Raw genomic sequence first — 12,909 nt, 5'->3', positions numbered from 1 at the left:
AGTCAAAGAGCCTAGTCACAAAGACCACATATTGTATTATTCCATTTATATGAAATGCCCCAAATAAGCAAATATAAATAGACATAAGGTTGATTAATGCTTGCCTAGGGTGGGGATGGGGCAAGCGGGAAAATGGAGGAATAACCACTAAAGGGCACAAATTTTTTGGAGGGGGAAGATGATAAAAAATGCTCTAAAATTTATTGTGAGGATGGTTACACAACTCTGTGAATGTACTAAAAACCATTCAGTCATACAATTTAAACGGGTTTGTTGTATGGTATGTGAATTGTATCTTCAAAAAGCTGTTGTAAAAGATAAAAGAAAATAAGGGCAAGGCTCACACAAAAAAAGGTACATATGTGAGGTGATAGGTGTGTTAATTAACTTCATGGACGGAATCTTTTCACAATGTATGTGTATCAAATCATGTTGTATACTTTAAATATCTTACAATTTTATTTGTACCTCAATAAAGCTGAAAACAACAAGGGCAAGGGAATGCAAACACAAAATTCAGAATAATGGTTACCTTTGAGAGGGAGAGAAGGGATTGGAATCAGGGAGGGACCCACAGAACATTTCATAGTAATGTACTTTTTACTAAACTATGTATATGGCGGTACATGTATGTATGCTGTGTCATAATTCTTTATGCCATATATATTTAAAATATTTTAAAGGCCAGTAAGTGCATGAAAAAGTTTAAACTCTTTAATATTAATAAAATGACAGTCATGTTGTTTTTAAACTTATGAAACTTCTAAGAGTTGTCTTTCACACAATGAAATACATGCTCTTATACACTGCTAGGGATGGTGTTTGTATACTGGTAGAATCTTTCTGGACGACAATTTCATCATTTGTATCATGAGTCTTAACATATGCATATTCTTTCACCCAGTATTTCCATTTCTAGGAGTACATTTATTTCTTTCTCCTTGAATCTGGGGTGGCCTATGACTAGCTTTGACACACAGAATGAAGCAGAAGTGATGTATTGTGACATCAGAGCCTGAGTCTTAAGAGAAAAAAAAGAGGCTTATCTGATAGCTTCCATTTTCTCCCTCTAGAGAGCCATCCACCCACCATACTGTAAATAAGCTCAGGTTTCACTATGGAATGATAAAAATGCCATGTGGAGAGAGGCCCTGGGGGAGGAGAGACTGACTGTCTTTGATGCTGCAGCTCCAGCCAAGCTTCCAGTTAAACGCAGCCATGTGAGTGACTTGAGCTGTACTGCACAGAGCCAAACTTCCCAGCTGAGCCCAGTCAACCCACAGCACAGTGCAAAATAAATCATGGTTGCTGTTGTAAGCCACTAAGTTTGAGGTGGTTTGCAATGCAGCAACGGAACTAAAACAATTTCCTAAAGAAATGAGAGATAGCAACAAATATTTATGTACACAGATGTTCACATAAGTAAAAGCAAAATATTAGAATTAATCTAAATGCTTGTGTTGGAATTCTGCTGTTTCTTTGGCTACTCAGCATCTGTTCCTCCTTTTCTTTCATAACAGAATCCAGAATTTCCGTTCTGAAAACCTCGCTCTTCATTTTCAGTCAATGTGGTTCTAATGAGGTTTCCCCCTACACCAGCAGTAGACATATGACTCAGACCTGGCACCAGATACCCCTGGGATTGGCTCAGGGATGGACCATGACTCACGCAATATGGTCACAATCAGAGTGAATCCCAGAATTGTGTGGGAGGTACAGGAAGGAGTTCTTTCTTTCTTTTGAGACTGTTAATAGAACGATTGAAAAAAACAGTTCCTAAGAGGCTGGGAATGAAATGAACACCCCAAAAAGAAAGATGGAAAGAATCAGGTCTAGATGACGTTTCTGAATCCCTAGATCAAGCTATACCCTGAACTTTCTGGGTAGATGAGCCAACGAGAGTCTGTTTTCGGCTTAGTGCAGTTGAGTTTTCTGCCTCTTGTAACCAAGATTACTACCCAATGCAAGGCTTGTCCTAGAGAAAGTTTGTTCACTAAGGAACAGACATCCACTCAAATTAATTGCACAAAAGAGAAAAAAATAAAGGAAAGGAAGAATCTTAAGCTCTTCACAAGAACTGGAGAGTTACCAAACTGCAAACCTCTCCATTTCTCTTACTCGCTATTTTAATGGCATCTACATCATTTCTTTCTGTTTCCATAACCAGTTTCTTCTGTCCCCTTCTTGCAGAATTCATCATAATAACCTCAATCCCCAGAGCTGATATTTCCTTTCAACTCATTTCCACAAATCTAACTGGCACAGTCTTCATAGCCCAATGTCAATTTCTAAAAGAAAAGATCTAAAGGGCTCAGCTTTGACTGAGGGTCTACCTGTGCTTCAATCAGCCACTCCCAAAGGCAATAATCACAAGATCTCTAGGGGTTTCTTTTTCTGGGGCTGTGAACTGGACAGTTTCTCTAAAGAAAGGTGTGAGCAAGGAGTAAATTATATGCATATTAAGAACATCACAAGGAGAGGGAAAAATGAGTAACCAAATGGTGACACACTATCAAATATCATGCAGCCACCAAAACTGTGTTTTTAAAAAGTGCTTAATATTCTTTAACAAATAGTGCTGGGACAATTGGAATTCTACATGTAAAAGAATAAAGTTGGTCCCTTACCTCACACCATATACCAAAATTAACTCAAAATAGGTAAAAGTGCAAATATAAGTGCTAAAACCTCAAAACTCTTAGAAGAACACATAGGTGTAAATCTCCATGGTCCTGGATTTGGAAATGGTTTCTTAGCTATAAGAGCAAAAACAGAAGCAACAGAAGAAAAAGATAGATAAATTGAACTTCATAAAAATTAAAACCTTTTATGCATCAAAGGCCACTATCAAGAGTGAAAATATAACCATAGAATGGGCAAAAATATTTGCAGGTTATACATCTAATAAGGACTTAATATCCAGAATATATAAAGTACTTCCATACCTCCACGAAAAGAAAAAAGAAAAAGAATCCAATCTAAAAAGGGGCAGAGGACTTGAATAGACATTTCTTTAAAGAAGGTGTACAAGTGGCCAAAAAATACCTGAAAAGATGCTCAATGTCATTAGTTATTAGAGAAATGCAAATCAAAACTATAATGAAATGTCACTTCATCTCCTTAAAACTCTTCGAATAAAGCATAGGTATAAATTTTCATGACCTTGCATTAGGCAGTGGTTTCTTAGATATGACACAAAAAGTACAAGGGACAAAAGAAAAAACAAAGAACACCATCAAGAAGTGAAGAGAAAACCCACAGAATAAGTGACAATATTGCACTTGTATACAGAATATATAAAGAACTCTTACAACTGAACAATAAAGTGACAAATAACCTAATTTTCTAAATGGGCAAAGGATATGGATGGGCATTTCTCCAAAGAAGACACACAAATTGCAATAAGTTCATGAAAAGATGTTCCACATCATTAATCACTAGGGAAATGCACATCAAAACCACAATGAGATATCACTACATCCATAATAGGATGGCTGAAAAAAAAATCAATAACAAGGGTTACATGGAAGTGAAGAAGCTATGACCCTTACACATTGCTTAAGGGAATGTAGAAAGGTATAGCCTTGGTAGAAACATTTTGGCAGCTCCTCAAAAAGTTAAACATTGTGTTACCATACGTCCCAGCAGTCCCACTTCTACATATATGCCCAAGAGAATTAAAAACATGTCCACACAAAAACCTGTACAAGAATGTTCATAGCAGCATTATTCATATTAGCCAAAAAATAGAATAAATCCAAATGTCCACCAGTTGATGAATGGATAAAAAATGTGGTACATCCATACAATTGAATATTAATCCATAATAAAAACAGAATGAAGTACTGATATGTGAAAGAAGGCAGAAACAAAAGACTACATGTATGATTCCATTTGTAGGAAATACCCAGAACAGGCAATCTATAGAAACCAAAGGGAGATTAATGTTTCCCAGGTGCTGGAGGGGAAGGGAGAACGGGTAGTCATTGCTAACGGCCGTGGAGTTTCTTTTTGGGATGATGAAAAACGTGCTGAAATTAGATAGTGGTGATTTTTGCACAACTCTGATTATACTAAAAAACACTGAATTGCGTACTTTAAAAGGATGCATTTATAATATGTGAATTATATATCAATAAAGATATTATTTTTTAGTGTCCCTATTGATTTTTTAAAATTTCATCTTTTTTCGTTTTTTTAACCATAAAAGTAATACAAGTTCATGTAAAATATCACACTTTCAAGAGTTTATAACACAAAAACAAATCCAACAGCAACTTCCTACAAGAGAACCACTGGTAACTTTGGAGGTCATATGCCAATAGGGTTATTTCTCTGAATATTAATTTTTTACAAAATTGTACATTTTTCATACTGTTACAGACTGTAAAAATTTACATTTTACAACTTGTTTTTTCTTTTAACACATATCAAAGCCACATTTTTAAGTCAGTAAATCTAAGTCCACTTCCCTCTTTTTAATTACTATTTAGTATTGTACTGTACAAATATAACAATTTATTTTACCACTTCTCTATGGATGTACATTGGGATTGTTTCCAGTTTTTCTTTATTACAAACAATGTTTCAGTGGGTATCCTTCATAAGTAATTTTTATAGACGTTTCCATGTGGATAAAAGTCGCAGCAAACTATAGATGTCTTTTCAGGTACGTTAGTGGATATCTGCTATTTTGATCTGCCTACTTCCATTTCCTTATCTTCTTACAACAGATCCCATTTTTTTCTTTGGGAAATTGCCTCTCCCTATCCCATATGGTTCTGGTGGGGCTGCAAATCAGAGTAGCCTGCTACTCTGGCCATGGTAATCAGTCCAGCAGGAGAGACTGTGACCCAAGCAGAACTAATTGTATTCCCTCCATGGGATTTTTTACATAAATCGTGGGAAGGAGATCTTTCTTTGCCTGGAGGTAGTTCCCTGAGACATAAGAACCTGAAGCTCTCTGAAGCCAGACTACCCTTTCCTTACCACCCTCAGCGAGCCCATTTAGAGGCAGAAAAAGAAAATAAGTGAAAATGAGCCCACTGCACAGAGAAAAAGAAAATGAGCTACTGATGCCATTCAAGTCTCTGGATTCAGCCGTGCCTGAAGCAATATCCATTCCTAAATTTCCCTGTTATTTAATAAATTCCCCTTCTTGGAATTGGGTTTTTGCTTCTAGTAGTGGAAAGCCTTTCTGGTTCAGTACATTATTCAGCATCTTTTTACATCTGATGTCAAAGCCAGATTTCTGAATGGAGAGGAGGAAGCTCCAGTTTTCTAGTTGGTGTTAAAAGAGAAATGCCCTTGGTGCTCACATACATGCCCTCAGCACAGTCCACACAGCCCCTAAGCACCTAGTGGCTATTTAACTAGACTGGCTCCCTGGTAGTATCCTAGCAACCAAGTTCCTTCCCCTTCTTCAAACACTTAAACCTTTCGTGACATCTTTTCAAGACTGCCCTTAATGAATGTGTTTGGGAGGTGGAAAAGGAAAAAGCCAGAAAATACACACAATAAAATTTACCCTAAGACTAGAGACCTGAGACCGTATGTGAGAGGTGGCCTAGCTTACAGATTCAAAACATTCACTGGCAGACTAAAAATAACAAAAGATTTCGCTTTGCTGTTACTTTTGTAAAAGAAACAGTACCTATTTTATGCCATAAAAAAATACCATGGACTGGGGTGGCTTAAACAATAGAAATTGATTTCTCACATTTCTGTAGGATAGAAGACTGGGATCTGGGTGCCTGCACAGTTAGGTTCTGGTGAGAGCTCTCTTCCTAGCTTGCAGTCACCTTCTTACTGTGTCCTCAGATGGCATTTACGGGGCGTGTACATGTGCGTGTGCGTGTGTGTGTGTGTGTGTGTGTGTGTGTGTGTATGTGTAGAAAGAAAGAGAGAGAGAGGGAGAGAGAGGAGGTAATATCTCTTCCTCTTCTTAGAAGGCAGCCAATCTCAGCATGACGGCTCCACCCACATTATCTAACGCAACCTAAACCTAATGACTTCCCAAAGGCCTCATTTCCAAACACCAACACATTGGGGGTTAGAGCTTCAACATATGAATTTTGGGAGGACACAAACATTCCTTCCATAAAAGAATCTGAATATTAATAAAGATTTTTCATATTTGTAATTCACTCACTATTTCGCAACAGCCATGTGATAGGACAGGCTATATTTATATCACACTTTACACAATCAAGGAGGTGCTAAGGGAGTTGCCTAGAGTCACACAGTCAGCGACTAGAACAACACAGTGTTTCTCTAACCTATGGACTCATTTCATCATCTCATGAGCCTATTTTCTCAATAACATGCAATGTCATGCTAGGCACAGCAAATCTAGGCCTCCACGGTGTTCATGCTACTTTTATTTGTCAGCACGTAGGCCCTTCCCCGTTCTCTCTGGTTCGATTCCAGATTATATTGAAATCAGTTAATAAACAGGTAAATATTGCAATAAGCATTGCTACACAGGTGCACAGCTTTACCTCAAGAGAGTAGCAGCCTGAAATGTCAAAACTAATGTTATTCCCATTCTGTGATATTAGCTGTGCTGGCACCTCTGTCCATCCAATGGCTCACCTTGACCCCAGACTCCCTTACCCACTACATCAATCCATCACCAACAGTCTACTTCCAAAACAAGAGTGGCATCTACCCCATCTCTCTATGTCCACTATCACCAATTCCTGTGATGGCATAGGAACTAGTTACTCTGAGTCTTCCCCTCATGCTAGGGTTGTCAAATAACATACTGAACTCCAAGTTAAACTTGGACAAATAAACATTGATTTCATATAAACACCGAACAATTTTTTTTAGTATAAGCATGTTCCATACAATATTTGGGACGTGCTTATTTGTTATTGATTTGAATTTCAAATTTACCTGGGCATCCTGTACTTTTATTTGCTGATTTTTGCAATGCTACCTCTTGTCTGCCTTCAGTCCTCACTGATAGCTGAATAAGCTTTTGAAAATACTAACCGATCATGTCACTCCCCTACTTAAACTCCTCAATATTGTGCCATTGATATTAAGAAAAAACACACTTAATATTAAGCCCTGCAGGATCTAGTTCCTGAAGGTAAATAGTTTGGGTTCTGTAATCAAACTGCTTGGGGGCTCATTTTAAGTGTCCCACTCAGCGGAATCTTCCTAACATCCAGATTCTAACTGAGTAACCCTCTTATAATCCCTCATTGTGTCCTTTACTTTCCTATTATAGCTCTCATGGGGGAGGGGGAGGATCATTTATTCCATACACCTCATGTTTCTAAGGGGTCCTCCACTAGAGTAACATTCCTGACATCTTGCCCTACCCCTAGCAGAAAAGCAATGACTCCTCTGATTGGTGGGCTTGGGGGAAGGAACTGGGCATGCTTCGCCTGGTCCCTCCATCCTGAATAGGTTGCTGGCAGGGACTCTTCTATACCTGCAAGGTATGGGCTTGATAGGACAGGCTCAGCCTCTGTGACCTCAGGTTTTCAGGGAGAGGAGTGACAAGTCTAATTCAGGAGGGTACATTAACAAGCTCAGTTGGCCATACCCCAGCCGTGTTCTTCTTATCAGCAATGATATTTTTATCTCCATCTCCTTGACTTCTGTGGTCCATCTCTTAGTTTCTAAAAGGGGGAAGGAGAGTGTTATTAGCCTCCTGAAAGCCTCAATAGCATTCACTTCAATTTGTATTTATATGTTCATGTTTGTTTAATGTGTAGAGACCATCTATGTTTTATGCACTATTGTATCCCCAATGCCTACTACAATGTTAGGCACAGATTTCTGTCTTTTCAATATCAGGATGATTGAATAAATAAATGGGACCTTATTTCCTATCACAGTGCTGCCACCCACATAACTCTGAGTAGAAATAAGCCCAGATCCGGGATTGTAATTGAGTGCTCACTCTGATCAGCTCAATACTGAGCTGTTTGGAACTAGCTCACTGTTGTGAAGCATCTCGAGTCCATGACCAAGCTCATTGTGAAATTGCACCATGATCAATTAGTAATGTCTGCCACACATGCCAGAGTGGGCAATGTAGGCTAGTTTGCATAGATTTGCCCTGCCTTGGTTTAGAAACATCTAGGGCCATGTTTTCCCCACCAGATGTACTCAGGGACAGTCTGATGGGATTCGAGCTGTTCTTCTTTTATGGAAACAGGTTTGTATATTTAGTAACCTCCTGCTGGGCTCATCCTGCAAGTAAAACCCTGGTCCACTTGCTCCTGGCTTGCTCCTCTTTCCTCCTTGGTCCAATGGAGGCCCAGTAGGCAGTACCTTGTGAGACATGATTTCATAGCCCATAAACTTTGCTGCAGTGGGAGGAAACAGGCTGCACATTGGCTTCAATTGAGACAAATCGCAAACAAGATCTCTCATGAGACAGCCATTTCAGCTGAAATTCAAAGACTTTCTTCTAATACTTGTAGTTCTGCCTGAGTGAAGTCCCCTCGATGTAACCCTAACCCTGAAGTTGGGGATCAATACAATCTGCGTCCATCAATTCAGACAAGGGGATTGGCATTTGTTTTTGAGATTTTTATTTTGTTTGTGCTTGTTCTTGGTCTTTAGAGGACTGTAAACTTTTCCAGTTGCTGTCCTAAGGACACATTTATATGTATGTAGCCCCATTAGCAATGGTCACACCATCTTCCATCACCTCTCAGCCAGTCCCATCTCTCTCAAACACAATTTACCCCATGCTATCTCTAGGGTCTTAATCATCATCCTCATTATATGTTTCTTCTTTCTATCTTTCCTTTCTCTTTCCCATCTAAACTCTATGGCCCTTTGCATTTCTAACCCTGGTTATCACCTGTCCCAGCTGAGGAAACTTCTCCTAGCTCAGTGGTTCTCTCCCATGGCTGCATATTAGAAATAACTTGCAGAGCTTTTTAAAACCTAGTCCAACTAAATTAGAATCTCTGGGGATGCAGCCTGAGGATCAGTATTTTTTAAATCTCCCCAGTTGACTCCAATGTACAGGCAAAGATGAGAAGCTCAGTCCTAGTGTGGACATTTATAAATCACCATTCAGGGGTTTGAACTATATAATTATATTGTTGCCGAATAACAGGGTCTTGGTTATGCCACAGTAAAGAATCAAAGGCACACGGAATAAGCCATGTAAGCAGTGAATTTATTGAAAGAAAGGACAGGACAGTGCACTTCCAGAGGGGTGGGAGTGGGCAGGCTGGGAGAATAGCCACTGTGGAAGAGGGTTGGGGCTTGGGAATTTATTATTTTCAAAATAAGGGCACAAAATATTCAAGACTTAGGATTGGCGTTATAGACATTCCCAGGCAGGTCTTTGCTGACCATTCCTTCCTGTGGCAGAAAGGATTTTTTTGTCCTTATTTGGCCTTTGTCAGAACTGTCACAGAGACACAGTGGGTGGAGATTTTCCCTCCCTGTCATGCTAATAATATTAGAATCCATTACCATTAGCTAAAGTTCCCCTTGAGGGCCAAGATAGTGTCCTAGGTCTGCTATCGGCCACTGAAATCGAATTCTGGCCCATCTGGTAGCTGCACCTTTTCATAAGAATCTCATCTTCTCCCTCTTTCCCCCCCCTACTTTCTCTTTCCCTTCCTCCACACCCTCCCTCCCTGTGTTCCTGTTCTTTCTGCCTAGGTAACAATGTGTTACAAGCAACCTGTACCCTACTGAGCTTCATTAGACAGGGAGGGAATTTTAGAGTTGAGTGGGTGAGAAACTTCAGAGGCATCCAGCATTTATAGAACAGTGGACTTGCAGATGTGCCCCAGCAATTGAAAAGAAAAAAAAGTTCTGTAATCAAATAAGTTTGGAATATACTTCATTCTATTCTTTCAGAGATTTACAACACAAATTACCTCAACAGTTCTGAGAAATACAACAGAGAATAAAGAGATAGCAGGTCCCAAATTTATTTAGGACAACTATTAACACCTCAAGGAACCCACTTGTAAAACATTCTTAGTTCAACTCTTTCATTTGACCAAGGCATGGAGGGGTTGAATGATTTAAATCCCTATTATTTACACAGACCACTCTGTGATGAATATTCGCATTACCAAGGATTAAATTCAGTTTTCCTTTAAATATCTTCCATCACAGGAAGCACTTCCTCCCCACCTGGGGTGCATTTCTGCATTCCTTCACCTAAGACATGATAATTAACTTTCAAAGGTACTAAAGTTACAGTGTTATTATGAACCACTGCTGATTGAACATTAATCAGACATGTAAAGTACTTTAAATATTACAATTTATTTACTCATTCAACAAATATATAGTGAATCCCTTTTACTCGCGAGTAGCATCATATGCACGTTTAACAGGAGTTAGTGCAACTATGTGACAGAGGAAATTCTGAGCTGTCCTAAATTAAATTACAGCAGGCTGGAGGGTGGAAGGAAGTGACGAGGGGTTAATCAGTTAACAGCTGCAGGCCAAAACCAACCAAAGACTGACAACATTCCTGAATGTGCCTTGAAACTTTGAATTAACTTCCAAGGGGCTATTTCCACAATTATCTAGAGAGAATAGGTGCCACAGGGTCTTGCTTATATGTGAGCTTACCATACTATTGCCCACAACCAATACAAAAGAGCCAACACTTCTTCCTTACCAACAACGCACCTATCCCAGAACTTCACCTTCTCCCACCCTCCTTTATCTATGACTAACATAAATCCAAAACCACTTATACCTTTCTTCCCCAAACTGTTTGTGTAAATCAGCCCAGTCAATCCCAGGATGGCAGACATGCTGTCGTCTCCATTTGCCCTGCTGCTGGTAGTTTAGACTGCATGCCTCAGGACCTGGCCCTTTTTCTGGCTAGCACATGGCTCAATAAACCCTTTCTTTCAGAAAAGCTTTTGGCAGTGAAACTTTTTGTTTAACATATCAAATAACAACAGTAAAAATAGCTAAATCTTCTATAGCACTTAACATGGGCCAGACGCACAGGTTTTTCCTGTACTAACTCATTTAATTCTCACAACTTCTCCAAGTTTGGTGCCATTATTTTGCCCATTTCACAGATGGGAAACTAAGCAACATGGAGGTGATACAGGTTAGCTAGCATGTCCCTACGTAGACAGGGAGGTCCCTGGTGGAATAAACAAAGACAGCCATATCCTAAAACTTCAGGTTTTGAAATCACTCCTTTTCTCCAGGACATAATGTAACAAGGCCTTGAGGTTAATCATAAAATTCATTTTGGCCTGACAAATGGAGCAGATCTGATAGATAAAGAGTGGGTTACTTTGCTAATTCCTTTAGGATGGCCAAGCAGAACAAACCTGGTAGACGAATTTCATTAGAAGGCTCCAGTTCCCTTCTTCAAATAAGTTCCCTTCTTCAAACAGCTCCTCTTCCTTTTGAGGGGAGCTTTTGCCTCAATCATGGGGCACCCCCCAATCGGTACCCCATCCTGCTAAGGAGCTGCAACCTCTTTTCCTGCCTCTAATAAACTATCTTTTTAAAAAACTTTTGGCCTCTCCCTGGTCTGTGTTTCCATTTTTCGGCTTCACGAGATATGATCCCGGCCCCCACTCAGAAACTGCTAGCAGATCCAACATCACCTACATCAGAGGGTAAGTAATTTGCCCAAGGCCACAATACTAACTAATGGGTGATGGAGCAAGCCTTCAAACCCAGGCAGCCTGTCTCCAGTGGACAGGTGTTTAACCATCCTCTATTCCATTCCATATACTTCATAGCATGTGGACACAGTATGTGGACAACTATGTAAATAGTGAGTACATTTATTTAATGAGCTCGGAGTCAGGGATTCCCTGTGCCTCTCCGAATAAAAATAGCTTGCTGAATTGAATGTGATCCTATTAACAATCCTATCACTTAAACATGACAGCCTCTAACACAAGCTTGTTACCTTCATCTGCTGAAATAGTGATCTGTTCCAGTGCTGGGGTAAAAATTGCAGTATGGACTTCTAAAAAGGAGGCATGTTAGCTTCCAACACAGCAAACTCCCAAGGAAATATTCAAGGGAAATTTTAACTATATGCCATTTCTGCCCAAATCCTGGCTTTAGAACTGAATTCCTATTTAAGATGTGTGTGGTGCTGAGTACTGGACATGGAAACCCAGTCGTTATCCCCACATGCACTTACACTCTCAGCGACCTCCTTCCTTCTGACAGAACCCTAGTTTTTGTTCAGGGCATCAATGTATCCAGCCACCACTGATGAATATGATTGGTCTGTGGCAATCACGACAATTCTCTTCCCAGCTTTCCCATCCTCCCTTGGCAGCAAGACTGCATGGCTTAGTTCTAGCCAATGAGATATAAGGGAAAGTCTATTGCAGGACATCTGGAAAAGACTTTCTTAATAAAGGGAGATGGAAACAGAATGAGCCAGACCTTCCTTTCTTTCTGCCTTAAATGCATATATGATGGCTGGAGAAATGAGGAAAAAATAACATAGACATGAAAAAAACAATAGATACACCACCCCTGCCATCACTGAGCAATGAACCAATGACCACTACCAAACTTATTGTTAGGTGAAAAGTACACACCTCAAATTCTTTATGTTTTTGTGGTCATGTTTCCTTTTACTTGTAGCCAAAAATATTCCTTTAGTGATATACCTGTTCCAAAGGAGCTTACCATTCAGTTGGGCAAATAGACACTGATTATAAATAGGTATCTAGATAGATGGATGGGTAGATAGATAGATAGATATAGATCTGTGCTATAATTATATTTGATTTACAAGCTGAAGTGTGCAAAATATGTCTCTCCATAGTCTTTCAAATTCACTTTATTTATTTATTTTTATTAAGAGGCCCTTATTGTGCAAAGCAGTGGAAACTTAATTTCCTCAGTTCAGGCAGGGCTTCTGCTATTCCATGCAGTTGTTTCTAAAGGGTACTGGGG

The sequence above is a fragment of the Rhinolophus hipposideros genome (genome assembly GCF_964194185.1).
Source record: "Rhinolophus hipposideros genome assembly, chromosome: 14".
Classification (NCBI taxonomy): Eukaryota; Metazoa; Chordata; class Mammalia; order Chiroptera; family Rhinolophidae; genus Rhinolophus; species Rhinolophus hipposideros.
This window is presented reverse-complemented; position numbering follows the sequence as displayed.